Here is a 16,241-nt window from a genome sequence, read left to right on the forward strand (position 1 = left end):
TACCATTCACTAGGAAAGATATTAAGCACATAAAAAGACTTAAGAATACAGCAGCGTAATATTCCAATCAGTGAATCAAAAGAGTTTGAGTGATTAGAGATGAATGACAAGAGTTTGGTAGTAGCGTAACAGTCATAGAACTTAATTCAGTGATGGTTTCATGAATGGAAGATTGAATCAGACTCTGTGAGGCAAATGAGCACAAAATGATTAAGTTAAATAGTCCATCTAAAATGGAAGAAATCGGGGTAAAATCATGTAGTCAAGGAAGAATTGATTGAAAACATAGGTAAACATTGCAACTTGGCTGGGAAAGAGCAAGAGATGAGGTCAGAGGGATACGGAACTTGTATCCAGTTGCAGGAGTGATGAGTTGAATAGGAAAAGAATTAGATCAAAGGAGGTAAACTTGTGCATGAGTGACCATTGTGTGTTTTCAGCAAATGAAATAGTGTGATTTTTGGCCTTAATCATCTATCTAGAGTCTTCTAATATCTGATAAAGGAATAGTAGTACTAGCTATTCTTATGACTAGTTAAATAAGTTGTCTGGTTTTTAAATTATATTAAAGGATATTTAACTACTCAAAGTTAGAGTTAAACAATCTCGCTTCTCTTGAGACTGATAATGTAATCAAAGGTAAAGGAAAACGTCAGTGAAGAGCAGCCAGTTGGGTTTAACTGATGTATAGATCACTTGCACCTCCTGGTGGCTGAAATGAAAATCCATTCTCAATAGAAACAAGTGGACTGTACAAAAAAGTCATTAATAAGCAATGTGAAAAACAGATGTTTGACACTGTGAAGGAATATATTGTAGGGGGCATGAGCAAATATAGGAAAGTCTATAGTTTCAGAAAATTAGGAAAAGAGTTGACAGTTGCTTAACTAGGTGGCAGAGCTAGAATTTCAGAAAAATAATGGGATTCAAGACACTTTTAAGAGTAAAATTCTACAGGAATATTTCAGCTTTACAAATGTGGAAATTGAGACATACAGAGATGAAAGACCCAAAGTCACACAACTAGTAAAGTGAAGATTCAGGATTTAACCTCTAGCCCTTCTGTTTCCAAGACCTTAATCTTACCCTGTACACAACTGCAACTCTGTCATAGCAAAGAGGACACAAAAGTCCACATCAGCTCACACACTCTGTCCAGGCCATGAGTTAAGAAAGAAATAAGAAGTCTTCAAACATTTACTACTACCTCAAGGATAAAGTGCAATTTTTATCAAAATGTCATTTCCTAGAAGGCTTGCACTGTGTGAAAAGATACATATTTTTAGTTGTTTTTGAATGCAAAAGATCCCATACATTTCTGCCTGGGCACACACAGCCAGTTATCAGTCAAGTAACACTTAACTGAAAGCCCATTCTGAGCAGAAAATTGTATATGATGCCATTAGAATATACACACATGCTGTAGCCAAGGCCCCTGTTACTATTCTGGGAGTTTAACATGAAAAAGAATTCAACCATAGGGAAGCTGCCATAAAAAATATATGTCACACACATACACACACACACACACACACACACACACGGGAAATATAAGCTGTATAAATCAATTTAGAAATCTAGACTGATCACAGCTGTCCAAATGGTAGCCACTAACTACATGTGGCTATTGAGCCTTTAAAATGTGTAGTCCAAATTGAAATGTGAAAAAGTATGAAATATTCACCAGATTTTGATGACTTAGTATGATAAAAATGTAAAATATCTCCTTAATAATTTTCATATTTATTGCAAGGCAGAAATGTCAATATCTTAGATATATTGGGTTAAATAAAACATATTTTTTAAATTAATTTCACCTGTTTCTTTTTAATTTTTACTAAGGCTACTTCAAAAATTGAAATCACTCAGGTGAATTACATTCTTAGAATCACATATTCTGATTGGACATATCTGCTGGAAGCATTTAGAGACCATTGCATTGAGTGGAGTGACAACAGGTGGATGAGAATGAGTCTGGATATGTCTGAACTGGTTGTAAATCTTTCCCTAAACATGGTTCCCTCTAGTCACTTCCAAATTTCTGAGTTCTAACTTCACTCCTCCAAAAATTGCTACAAAAGATTATTTGTCTACAAGTCTGTATATTTTCACTGCTATTACTTATTTATTTTCAGTAAAGGTCTAATGTCACCTTCAAAAGTTATGATTCAGATGTCAACTCTCCATGAAATCAGATGACATTTTATTATTCAATCTGTGATACTTTAATAGGAAAATGAATGTACTAACAGATTTATTATTAAAAATCTCGATCATCATCAAAGGTCTAAAGTTATGGAAAATCATAGGATCATAATTCTTGATCTCAAGGGACTCATTTGAAAAAACAAAAATAAACCCAAAAGGTAAAAATGTAGAGTATTGTAACTCTGTGACAAAAAACTCACTGTGGTGTTAGGAATTAAAGATTGATGAGATGGCCAGAAACTTTAAGGTTTAACGGAAGGATTATAAATTGAAGAACAGGGAGGGATGTAGGAAAACGCCATTGAGTTCACGTCCTTTCCACTGTGAGTTCTTCAGCCAAAGAGTTAACTTTTGGGGGATTGATGTCTTTACCATCTTCTATAACCCTGAACAGTATTTGACATTCTGTAAGCTTCCTTGGACTGACACATGAATATGACTATAAAATGGAGGCACTAAGGCATATGTAATAAAGGTTTTGTGGGCATTAAATTCAATGACTTTGCAGATTTTAGATCACAATAAATCTCCTAGCTGTTAATTCAGCTAATAGTACTAAACACCTACTGAGTGCCAGGTATACCTACTGAATACCATTCCAGGCTACATGTACTACTTGGACTTTGAAGAAAAAGTTAGAGCTGAGGCAAACAATGAGGAGGAAAAAGTGTTCCAGGTAGAGAGAAAAGGCTGGAAAGACACACAAGGATGCACCCTTTATTACTTTAATATTCTAAGTGGTCTCCAGCTTCCAATCCTAAACACCTTAGAACATCCTTTGTACCTTTAGCATGTGCCTTTGTTGCCCCTCTGTCATAGCCCTTCAGCCATCGCTGGTTTCAGCTGCAGCTCTGAAGGCTATTTCTATGGGAGTTCATACTCCCATAAGCACATGCCTCCCTTTCCCCTGCTTTCTGCTGAAGTGTCTTCTCTGATCCATAAGAGCCCAGCAGGTACCCCCACAAGTGCATCCAGAAATATGGAAAAGTTAAGAACCCTGGGAACATCCCTCAACCTGTGGGGAACTAGAAGCAGTGGATAAGTTCTCCAGCTTCCCATCTTTGAGTAGATAATTCAAGGCCAATTCTGTATACTTCTCAGAAGGTTAAGTAGAATTAAGCCCTTGGTACCTATAGCAGAAACCTTAGTAATAACTCTCTCATTTTGTTTTTTCTTCTTTCTTGTTGCTCTTGCCCTACCTCTGCCTTCCTCCTGTTTCTTGAGATAACTGCCCAAATAAACTACTTTTACCAAGCCCATGTCTCAGGGACTGCTTCAGAAGATCCATAACTAAGACATCACTTATTAAATTTGGGTGTCCTGAATAGAAACAAACACACATTAAACAAGGTATGTAACGATCAGTTGATGAAAATATTATGAGTAGAGGCTCACAGAAACTTAGCTCTGTATTTTCCCCAGGAGTAATGGTTCAGCATCCATAAATACATATGAATATGAACCATTCAGTATTGGTTCAATATTCATACATGCACACAGATTAAATACCTTTCTATAGGTGTGAAGAGCTGCAGAGATTCTTTCTCTTGGGTTTATACTCTAAACTAGAATTGTCAGCTCATAAAGTGTGTGAAAATTTGGAGTTCCCGTTGTGGTTCAGTGTAATGAATCTGACTAGTATCCATGAGAATGCAGCTTGATCCCTGGCCTCACTCAATGGGTTAAGGATCTGGTGTTGCCATGAGTTTGCAGTGTAGTTTGCAGACGAGGCTCGGATGCCACATTGCTGTGCCTGTGGTGTAGGCCAGCAGCTATACCCCCAATGTGACCCCTAGCCTGGGAACTTACACATGCCGCAGGTGTGGTTCTAAAAAGACAAAAAATAAAAATAATAAATAAATAAAATAAACAAATAAATAAATAGTGTGGGGAAAAAAAAGACTTCATAACATAATGCCAAATTGATTTTCAAAGTGGTTCTATCAATTCATTTGTCCAGAGCAGTTTATCTAGCTTTAATTTTAAAATTCATTCTTCAAAATGTTGATTTATTTTTACATTCAAACACTCCCATTTATTCTAAGTTTCTTTCTATGTCACTAAGAAATGTGAATTTTATAATACTGCCTTTATAAATTCAGAATGTTAAAGCATTTTCCTACTCAATACAAAAAAAAATGTGTAATCAGAAAAATCAGAGAACATATAGAACCTAGGATTCCATGGGAGAATATCAGAAGTTCCTGAGTTAAGTGAAAATTTGTGTTCATATGTGCATGATTCTGGGAGTCATGTGCATGTTTAAATTCTCAAACATTTCTGTGATACATAAAATGTTAAGAGTCATGGCTAAAGAATACACTGAATGATTATTGTACCACAATTCTGGCCAAGTCTTTGAAAAGGAAAAATAGCCCTACACGTCCCCAAAATTATAGCAAAGAAAGATCCATGATTTGCTGTATAATTACCATAGGACAAAAGGAACCATACCGTTATTTATCTTAATAATTATTTAGATATGGCTATCATTTAGATATCACAGGAGTGTTTAATGACTCATACTGAAATTGAGCCTGGAGTGAGAGTGTAAGATTTTCAAATCAGCTAAAATCAGCTATTAATAATGCACCAAGTAAAACTTCCGTGTTTTTCAACCTATAAAAAGAAGAGAGACGTTGGAGTGAACAAGACACAGAAATTATAAACTATTTCTAGCTAAGGAGGGTGAACAAGAAAAGAACTAATATACAGCATATTTGAGAGTTTTCTTTTCCAGTGTTAGCAAAAAGCAACTGGTAAAGGAGGGCCTCATGCAGGAGGAACTGTGCTTCGCTAGGAAAAACAGTCACATTTGACCACCCTGAGAGAAGCTTATAAAACTCTTCCAAGCTAGTAAAGGAAAAGACCCAGACAATTAAAACAGGAAGCACCAGCTGGGGAAGATCTCCACTGGTGTTCCTGAGTACAGGGGCCACATAATGAACAACAGAAGAAGGGATGTGGGGACCCTCCTCGGAACCCTCCTCGGGAAGAAGCAAGCAGGTGGCCCGCATCAGAAAGTGTGTGCTGGTCTGTGTTCATGAACATCCATCAAATCGCTGAGAGGCTATTTATTTCTTAAAATAAAAACAAAATTAAAACAAAAGGTTGGCTTTAATGCCTTCATCAATAGGATCATGGGCATTTCCTCTAAAATGTAGGTATTTTTTTTGACTAGGGTCTCGGATGTTTGGGATATACGGCAGTTAAAATTTTTACAGGAGGTGTTCATCCTGTATGATTTCTCATCCTAGGTTAAAGTTACGATTTCTTATCTTAAAGATACAAGTCGAAAGAATCCCCATGTGTGTGTGTGTTTAGGAGCAAACAAAGGGAGTTCGTCTATGGCGCAACTTAGTGGACACACATGATCATTTCTTCACTGAGGGAGACAGGGGTTGGGAATTTGATTGTGCCCTTTTTATTCTCATAATAATTGATGATACGATATTCAATCACAACTTTTCCCATCAGAGGCTGGCTTCTTTTACTCTCAAACACAGATATTTCAAAGAAATAAGCATACCAGGATATTCACAACATGTAAAGACTTCAGAATATCACATCCTTTTTTGTCCCCCTTTCTCTTTTTTATAATTTATATAAATTATCTTAGGAAACAAATGTTCCAAACATTTGATGAACTATGCTCTCTAGTGATAATTTTGAAAAGATTGTCAAGTGACAAATGATCAAAAGGCTGTGTCACCAGGCAGGATATTTCAACAGTTCCTGGCCTACTAAAACATAATGATTAGATGATCTTCAAGGACCCTCTGGTTCCATGAATCCAAGATTTAAAACTAGAAATGAGGAGAAGAACATATAAATTTTAGAAGATGTATTTGGTACATAAATTATGGTAAGATGATTTACCACCTGTCACCAATCAACTTGATAATAATACTACAACAGTCTCTAATATGAGTTAATATGTCAATTTACCAAATATTACTAGCTTGAACCCAAGAGTATGGTGAAAAAGAAGCACTATGATATGCAGATAAGATTATGAGCTCATGGTAAGAAAGAAGTTCCCAAAATCATAGAGGAAAATTTGATAAAATAGGATACTCTAAAATCTTTTATTCATCAAGATGCCATGAAACGGACATCAATAGGAATGCCAGAGTAAGGAAATCCAAAAATTTGTTCCTCCTTAAAAGCAATGAGAACACAGGTAAAAATTGCCAAAATCAACTTTTTCAGAACTCTGGATATTAACCAAAGACTAGCAGTAATCAAGAGAGCATTTATTTAAGAAAAATGGCCAAGTCTTGGTAAAAAATAAACCCTGTGGCATTTTAACTTGCCCTATTCCACTACTCCATTCCCCAGGTTCACAGAAGCCTTAAAAAAAAGTAGCCTCACAGACATGGGGAAAACCAGTACCTTAGCAGTCACCAGAATGAGCAGAACAGACTTGAATCACTGCAAAAGCACCACTCTCAGAGAACTGTCATTATTTGACCATTCTGACAGTTCTCTAGAAATCCTCACTCACAGAATCTGCTTTAATATGTCTTCACCCAGAGCTCATGAAGTGTGAGAAACCTTTCCCATGGAAGTCTTTGTCACATTGTTTAACATTGAAGCTGTGTGTGTGCCCTGTGCTCATGCCCAGCATAGACCAAAAAAAGTGATGGCTGTCACTTCCACAAGGCTTTACACACACAAGAAGTAAAAGCTAAGCCTGAGTATTGAAGACATGCTCCAATATGCACAGAGAGCCTCTTGGAAAAAGCAGGGAGATTTATTGGTTCTGGGCATTTATTGGTTTTGGGCATTTAGGGAAATCTCTGTTCAGTAATTACCAGACCCTAAGCAGAGACTTTATTGTCCATGTGTAACAAAGAATAAAGGCTTTACAATATTGGGTTTCCCATCCTGGCTCAGCAGTAGTGAGCCTGACTAAGATCCATGAAAATGGGCTTCGATCCCTGGCCTCGCTCAGCAGGTTATGGATCTGGCATTGCTGTGAGCTGTGGTATAGATCATAGATATAGATCTGGCATTGCTGTGGCTGTGGCGTAGGTTGGCAGCTGTAGCTCTGATATTCCCCATAGCCTGGGAACTTCTATATGCTGTGGGTATGGCCCTAAAAAAAAAAAAAAAAAAAAAAAACTTTACAATATTAATTCAGGAAAGTTGTTAAATGCTGCAACAATAACAGTGATAACAATAATAAATAGCAAAGGCAACAAGCTCTAGGGATGAGTGAATCTATTTCCACAACTGCAACATTATATCACGTAAAATAATCACGAGCCATACAAAGAAAGGTATGGCCTATACACAGTAGAAACTGTCATTAAGGAAGCCCAGACATTGGCCTTACTAGACAAAGATTTTTAAATCAGCTATTTTATTTAATTCTCATACACATTAATTTTATACTTATTTGAAGTAGCAACAATAACCATCAATAATTTGGCATTTCTGTTTACTGTTGCTCCATTTTTTTTTTTTTTTCATTTTCACAAAGCCATTATCCAGTGTTGCCATGAAATAGAGACTGCAGATTCTAGGTAGCAAAGATTCTTCCTGAAACCAATGCTAAATCAAAGACATATAAAGCAGGGCATTACACTAAATTTCTGGATCTAGTACACTAAAAAGAGTGAAACCTAGGAAAAGTTACCTACTGCTTTATAAAAGAAATAAAGACCAGCAAAAGCTGATTTTTGGTTATATAATATTTTATACACTGTGGATTTGCAGCATTCTGCTAATTGAAGCAGATGTACACTGTATTTATCCCTGCCCTACATCCTAGATCCCTCCCTCCTCACCCCTAACAACCTACTACCTTACACCAAGTATTGTGGATATGAGCCCAAGTCATCCCAGACACTTCAGTGAACAAAGTTAGTGTAATGCTCTCGTGCAAAGTGTGTTTAAAAAAAAAAAGTCCCTTCAGTCTTCAACAAAGTTTTGCTGTAGAATAAAATTGGCAGCCAAGTTCTCATTCTCTCACAAGCAAAATATGCTTGCATCACAAGTCCTTCAGGAAATCCTAACGCCTTTAACCTTTCCATAGCTTCTTTTTCCTGAGGTGTTACTTGAATGTCGTTCTTATGACCACTTTCAGCTTCTGCAATTCCTCCATTGCCACCTCCATCCCCTCCTCCTTGACCACCAGCTTTCTGAACTGGTTCACTTAACATCTGAATAAAATGTTGCTGGTGTTGGATAATTTGCTGCAGCAACTGAGGATTTTCTCACCTATCTGTTGTAGCATTGCTGGAAGCAGGCAGGGATTCTGTTGAATAATTTGTCTCATCTGTTGAAACTGAGGCTGATTCTGTAAAAATTCAAGAGGCTGTCCTCTGGAACTTTTTGTTATTGTCATTGCTGTCACAGTTGCTGCAGCTGCAGTCACTGAAGACTGAGGAACCCCAGTACTAGCTGCTGGAGGGGGTCAACCACGGCCCGACTTTCTCTATATCCAGGAATTCCCATTAAAAGATATTCCACTGCTTTGTTCAGGGTTGTTGAAATTGGCTCTCAGGGTTGCAATTACTTGCTCTCGTTCATAACCCATTGACATGATCTCAGTTACCATATTCTCGTACGACTGACCTGTCACAAGAGCACTTTTTGCATCTTCAAAAAGATTTGATTGGGAAGAATCTCCTGACGTACTGTCATGGGCTAGTAGTCGCTGGTGTTTCCACCGGCCTTTCCTCAGGTTTCTCCTGTTTCATTGCACTAGCAGGTGCAAGTTCAGAAGATGCTGTCGTTGATGCTGGGATGATGGATGAAGGTATGGGAGTAGGAGCCAAAGCAGGGGCAGGTTTGGGGCCTGAGCCACAGTTGGTGCTGTGGAGGAACTAACTAACTGTGGTAGTGGTGGAAGAATTTGACTGCTGAGGTGTAGCTGGTGCTTCTGTTGTCACTCCTTTGGGTTTTGTCACCATAACAACCACGAAATTTTTCTCATCAATTTTATATTCTTTTAGAGCAGTATCGTTATTGAGGATTTTGCCTGCAAAAATTAATTTTTTTTTTTGGTCTTTTTAGGGCCGCACCTGTGGCATATGGAGGTTCCCAGGCTACGGGTCTAATTGGAGCTGTTGCTGCTGGCCTGTGCCAGAGCCACAGCAATGCCAGATCCGAGCCGCATCTGCTCGGATCTGTGTAGTTCCTCCACAGCACCAACTGTGGCTCAGGCCCCAAACCTGCCCCTGCTTTGGCTCCTACTCTACCACAGCTCATGGCAACGCCAGATCCTTAACCCACTGAGCGAGGCCAGTGATTGAACCTACAACCTCATGGTTCCTAGTTGGATTCGTTTCCACTGCACCATGATAGGACCTCCTAATTTTTGATCTGCTACAGGAAAGGCATCTTCCCCTTCTTCGGATTCAGTTGTCTCTTTCAGTGCTTTCACTGTCTCCTCAGAGTCGATGTCTATCTTGAAGGTCTGCTGCTGGAGGGTCTTCAGAGTGATCTGCATGGTGCCCCCATGCAGCTCTGCTACTGGGACTGTTTGGGGGGTGCTGGCCACTGGGTGGGGTCTGCGGCCTGGCAGGGCCCTGAGGTTGCCCACGCTCCTCAGGCAATCAGAGGAGGAAGGCAGTGGGGGTGGGGGCTTGTCACATTCACCCTGCAGAGTGGCCTCTTTCTCAGCTCTGGCCCCGGATGGCACTGCTGCCTCCGCGACTGCAGCATTCCTCCCTGCCGTGCTTCTTCATGCACCTGGTGCCAGCCTCAAGGTCTGCAGGAGGTGCAAGGGTCTATGCAAAACCAGCAGAGAACCCCCTAGCTCACCACAGACTGGTGGCCGCCATCACTGTCACTCCAAATCAGCTATTTTAAATATATTCAAAGAAATAATGGAAACAATGTCCAAAGAGATAAAACAAAAAAAATGTGAATTATGTCTCATCAGAGAACGCCAATAAATGAGATAGAAATTATAGAAAATAACTAAGCAGAATTAAGAAGTTGAAAAATGCAAGTATAATAGAAATTCACTTGAGGGGATCGACAGCAGGTTTGAGCTGGAAGAATAAAGATTCAGAGAACTGGACGATCTTAATTAACTAATTGAGACCATCAGTCTGAGGTGCAAAAAGGAAAAGAATGAAGAAATGCTAACGGAATCGTTGACCTATGGAACATCATCAAGCATGCCAACATATGCATAATATGAATCCTAGAAGAAGACAGCAAGAAAAGGGCAGAAACAGATTTTGGAGAAAAGATTGTCAAAAACTTCCCAAATTTGAGGGGAAAAAAAATGTTAATCAATACATCTAAGAAGCTCAACAAACTTCAAATAGAACAAACTAAAAGAGATTAAAACCTAGACACATTACTATCAGTCAAAAGACAAAGCCAAATAAAGATGAATGAAAGCAACAAGAAGAAAGCGATTTTAATCACATTCAACAGATCCTCAATAAGATGGATGCCTCTGTCCTAAAATTGCAAGAAACTGCCTGAAATCACATAAGCTTGAAAGGGAACCTTTACCTTCAAAAATGAATGCAGCTCAGCTGATTTCAGTCTTGTGAGACCCTGAGCAGAAGACACAGCTAACCCATGCCCAGGCCCCTGACGCATGGAAACTGTGAGATAATAAATTTATATTGTTTTGAGCTGCTATGTTTGTGGTAATTTCCTACAGCATTAGAAAATGAACAAAGTGTGGAAGTTTGAGATGAAAGAGAAAGAGAGCAATGCTTGGAAGAAATGACCAGGGAGGGTGTGTTAGCTTCTAAAAGTATAGACACTATACTATTTAACTTTGGTGATTACTATATTGGTGTTCATTTTATAACTATGTGTTAAATACATTTAAGTATATTTTGTGAACTTAAAGTATGTCATATCTCAATTTGAAAAATATATTTTAAACTAGTTTCAAAATGCATTAAATCAAAGCTATGAAAATGGGTTAATAATTTGAAGTCAATGAACCAGAAAGCCTATGTTTGCTAAATTAAGTAGAAACATGTTAACAGGTTAAAATTGGCACTTCAATATAGAAGAAATTTAAGAATATATACACTTCATCACCATCCACTGAAAAGAAAAGACGACAGATAAAAATGGAGTTCTAAAAAAGGAAAAGGAAAAAAATGTGACAAAGTGAATGTCCAAGCTAAGCCAATCCCCTCTTGGAAACTGGCAGAGATTTTCAAACACTGATCATTTTTTTTGTTACTGACATTTTATCTCAGAGAATATTTTTATTTTATTTCAATCAAAAGAATGACACTTTTTGAAATGCATGTTTGGAGCAGAAGATTTTTATCTCAGCAGCAATAAAAATTCTACCCTAATGTCCATGTTATGACAATATGTTAAATCTAGAGTAGTTGAGCCACCAGAATAAAATCAAATGGCAGGAGTGAACCCCCTCACTATTTCTGTATTTCTTCCTGGGCATGGGCCCATCCTCAGCTTCCCCTGGCATCTCATTTGTAGAACTAGTGATCCCTCTCCCACTTCACACCATTTCAAAATTGCACTTTGGTGTTGGGTACCCAAGTTTGGGTTAACTGAACGAACATTTACTGAGCACTTACTACCTGCCAGGCATCATGCTTAGTAGAAAGTCCAAAAATGAAACAGATACAGCATATCCTCTGAGGTACTGCTATTCTAGAAGGGAAGTAAAGCACACAGATGATTTCATTATTTATGTGAGAGACTGGAGAGCCTTACTGACTTCCTAATGCAGTCTCTCCTTCCATTACTGACCTGACAAGTAAACAAGGAAGATTTTTAGAAATAGAATGAATGAACATTTATTGACACCTATTTATGCACCAGAATGTTTTAATGATATATCATTCAATTCCAAGAAATAAAATAAGAAAAATGTATCCATTAACACCTTGTATTTACCTTCTCAGTAATTTTTTATTTTCCTCATACAGTGTCTCTGTTCGTGAATGTGCTAACCTAAACAAAGTGTTATTGGAAATTAATGACTTCAGGAGTCACCCCTAAACCAAGATTTTGTGCATATTAGTAGAAAATGAGTAAAGCCTAAAAGATGTTTTGAGAAAATAAAATATTAAAATCATGATGTGACACAGAAAGAGTTGATGCTTTTGAACTCTACAATTCAAAAAATCATTACATAGGAACTATGCTGGTAACCAACAAGCATTTGTAGTAATTGTTTTGCTCAGTGATTAAATCAGGTAATTCTCTATTTATGAATTAACACGTTCCTCTCTGGCCTGGCTTCTGTTTGCCACCACTCTGCCAGAATTTTCAAGAGACAGGAAATAGACACCACAAGACCACTAAGGGTTATGTGGGAATTGGTCCAGCATCACTTCAGTCACAGGACTGACAGTCACTGTGCTGATGAGCAAATGAGAGAAGTGATATTACTGCAGCTATGATAGGAAAATCCAATCTGCCACATAGGCATTCGTACTGAAAAATTTGTCAGTTACTCTACATAAATGAAATAGTCACAGATGTAGAGAATAAACAAACTAGTGGTTACCAGTGTGTACAGGGGTGCAACATAGGGGGAGGGCAAGGGAGGTACAAACTGCTGGGTATAACAACACGGCAAATGTAGCCAACATTTTGTAATAACTGTAAATAGAGCGTAACCTTTAAAATTGTATTAAAATATGTATGGAGGAAAATCAATTAAAAAGCACTTTGCTTTGTAGTACTTTGCTTAAAAGATTTTTTAAATGGCTGATTTTAAAAAAATGAAAAAAAAATCAGTCATTCTTGACTGAAATTACTGACAATTTAGTTCAAGTCTTCAACCCAGGTGCTTAGCCCTCATCTCTCCTTCATTCTTCCTTCCATTCTTTATTCTATATCCTTCAATTTCAAAAGCTTTATAGCTTTTTTTGGACAGGTTTAATTGATTAATTAATGAATTTATAACTTTATCTCCATTGTTGAATCATTTCTGCCACCTCCAGAAGGCTTTATCTTTATAAACACTTCTATTAAATTATTTTTTAAAGAAAGACAATTGTCTTTATGAAATAAACTTTCTCCTACAAGTCAAAATAATAGTTTTTTTACCCTATCTTTGACTCCTACAGTACCCAAAAAGACAAAATGCAAATTTTGCTTTGTTTTTTATACTATTTTTTTACTAAAAAAAGTCATATTTATTTAATATTATCTATATTGTTCTTAAAGTATAAAGAGTACTGGATGTGATTCCTGAGAATTCAAATTCAATTCCAAATTGTATTTGTTCCTTTTTCTCTCATCAATACCAAAGTGTATTTGTTCCTTTTTCTCTCATCAATTAAATTTTGAAATTAATTTACTCAAAATATCTTCATGTATAGGTAAAAGCTAGATTCTTCAGGGAGAACTCACAGACATGAAGTTTGTATATTTGGGGCAAAGCTGTTTGTTATCAGTTTCTGCTGCTTTCAATCTATAACAAAGTTAAGAATGGGGCAATTATGCATAGTAAGTTTTCCTTTCAAAGCTAAAACACAAAAGAAGCCCTTGTCAAGAATTATTAATGTCTTAAGTAAAGTTCATCATAGCTAAAGCCATTCAAAGGAATAAATCTACCAAAATAGCAAAGTGTGTGTGTAGAAACAGTGGGGGAGGTGAGGGAGAAAAAGAAGGTGAAGGATTTATTCCTTTACAAGGTAGAAAAAAAAATGGGTATTTCACAGGATGAAAGAAAACACAACCCCAATAATAAATAAATCCTCTTTTAAGAAAATAAGCTTACGTATAAAGGAAAACTAGAGGTCAAAAATGAAAACCCATATTTAATTCAGAGAAGAATGCCATGGAATGTTACAGAAAGGCACTGGGCTTAGATCAGAGCTTGGGATTAAATGAAGCAGTAGCAGGAGGGCAGAGCAAAGGAAATCTTTTTGACCAGGACTGTAAAAGGTGTTTTGCCAACACTTTATTATTTGTGTGCTATAGACATAGAAGGTTTTACAGAGGCAATACCTACAAATTAATTGCTATATCATTTGGTGTTAAATTTTTTCTTTTGGTTTTGTTGTGGAAAATACCTTACGAGTTAAACGCAAACATTCAAAATGTAGCAGGGTTGTCTAACAATGACTTGGCTTTCCCTTTCTTTCATTTTTTAATGAGGTGGTGTCTAAAAATATCAAAAGGAGGCCAGACCATTTCAGAATCCTGAGATGCCTGGGTGCCACTTATTAGCCATTGACACTTGGGAAACATACTTAGCTTCTCTGCAGCCCAGTTTTATTTATCACAAGGAGAGGAGAATAATAATACGCACCTTGCCTAAGTCCCTGGGTTGTTGTGCAATCTTCTATGTAAGTCAAAAGCATACCAGAGAGGTAAGGGGTCCTTCTTACTCTTCACTGATGCATAATGGGATTGTTACAGAGACATATAGTCAACTTTCAAGGGTAATTTTCCGGTAATCCAAGTTGTTTGTTCAGGAAATTTTGAAGCTAGAGGGTCAAACCTGAGTTTTCCATCATTGTGAGAAAGACTCACATGTCATAGATGTGTGGCCTTGAAGTCACCACCAGATTCAGTGCTGATCATGGGTCTCCACGTATCTCTTTCCAACAGGCCTTTCAAGGAAGTTTTCATGGAAATTTAATTTCTACCTAATTAATCTTGTTTTCCAAGTGACACTGAAATAAAATTAAAGATACCTTCTACTAAGGGAGAGAAATGTCCTTGGACTTAAAAAAAACATACATGCATGTGTGTAAGCAGACACCCCCCCCCCGAGATATTTAAATTACGCAAGCATAAAACATTAATAGAAATAACAAGATTAATAGAAGTGGATCACCTGAGTGCCAAGCATATTATTTACTGACCATGTAAAAGCAGCCTTACCCCCTCTAGATAATTAGAATCATTTGCCAAGTTGTTGACTCCTTTCCTTGCATGCTATTTTCATGGCACAAGAAGATTAAAATGACTGAACAATTGTCAAAGCTTGGGCTTCAATGGGATTCTTGCTGTGCTCCCTGGCAGACGTTTTCTCCCTCTGATAACCAAGGCCCAGAGTCATCAGAATAGGAAACACAAATTCTCTAGTTGGGTCACTGGGAATGACAAACAGGTTACGTCTACCTTCACTGCTTGGTTCTAGGACAGATTTGATCTCTTTGGGGGACATAGCATCATATGCGGTTCTTCACTTGAGGTCTATACAGCATTTCCCAAGGTGTCTTCTCCAAGCCTTAGATGTTTGTTCAGTAGGATATACTGCTACTAAAACGACTGACAGAACCTGGGAAATGTGGCTTGTGATAGGACCAAGAAATCTCATGAGGACAGGCTGACACCAGGTCTATTTAGCTCTGAGGTAGGTCTCTTGTTCTGATGTTACTGTATAAGTTCTCCCATGTCAATGGATCAAATACTCTGTAAGTTCTTCAACTGTGATGTTGGCTGAGTCCTACTGGCAGAAAAACCAAACTCATATCCCAAAATGGTGTGAATTCCAGTTAACTGAATGGCAGCCTTTCCCAGGGTGGAAGGGGCCCTATCTAACCAATTTGCCATCTCAAGGGCTTGTTGGTCTCCTCAAAGGATGGTGCCGTATTAAGGGCTCAGAATTGTTAGCAGGTTGGAATCCGGTAAAGCCAATTGCTAGATCCACATTGGTAAATGAAAATCCATACAGAGCCCTCATCCCTGCTACCAGGCCTACTCTGTTCATATGCCCAATGTGCCAGTATTAGAATGGCTGATGTCAACTGATTGAGTCACTGGGTCCACTTTGGTTGTTTAGTGTCTCTTCTACGTTGGATGTTCTCTAATCGGCATTAGTAAGCTGAAGAAAGTCCATTATACTTCTGACTATTCCCAATCAGTTTTCCAAATGCCTCTTCCCCAGAAATTTTTTTTCTTTTTTTTATTAAAGTATAGTTGACTTACAATGTTCTGTCAGTTTCTGCTATATGGCAAAGTGATCCAGTATATATATATATATATATATATATATATATATATATACATTCTTTTTCTCATATTATCTTGTATCATGTTCTATCACATGTGGTTGGATATAGTTTCCTGTGCTATACAACAGAACTTCATTGCTTATC

General features: G+C 37.7%; 1 long non-coding RNA gene and 1 pseudogene across 12 annotated transcripts in view; both read right to left on the reverse strand.

Annotated features, from left to right (window-relative positions):
• Positions 1–16,241, reverse strand: part of LOC102159324 (uncharacterized) — a 538,926-nt gene that overhangs the window by 225,743 nt on the left and 296,942 nt on the right. The window lies entirely within an intron of this gene.
• LOC100156172 (lysine-specific demethylase RAD23B-like) lies at positions 8,128–9,670 on the reverse strand (annotated as a pseudogene).

This window comes from Sus scrofa, chromosome 4 (assembly GCF_054392235.1).
Source record: "Sus scrofa isolate SSC_HxYL_T2T_F1_AM1 chromosome 4, Sscrofa_HxYL_maternal_Yorkshire_Landrace_v2.0, whole genome shotgun sequence".
NCBI classification, from domain to species: Eukaryota; Metazoa; Chordata; class Mammalia; order Artiodactyla; family Suidae; genus Sus; species Sus scrofa.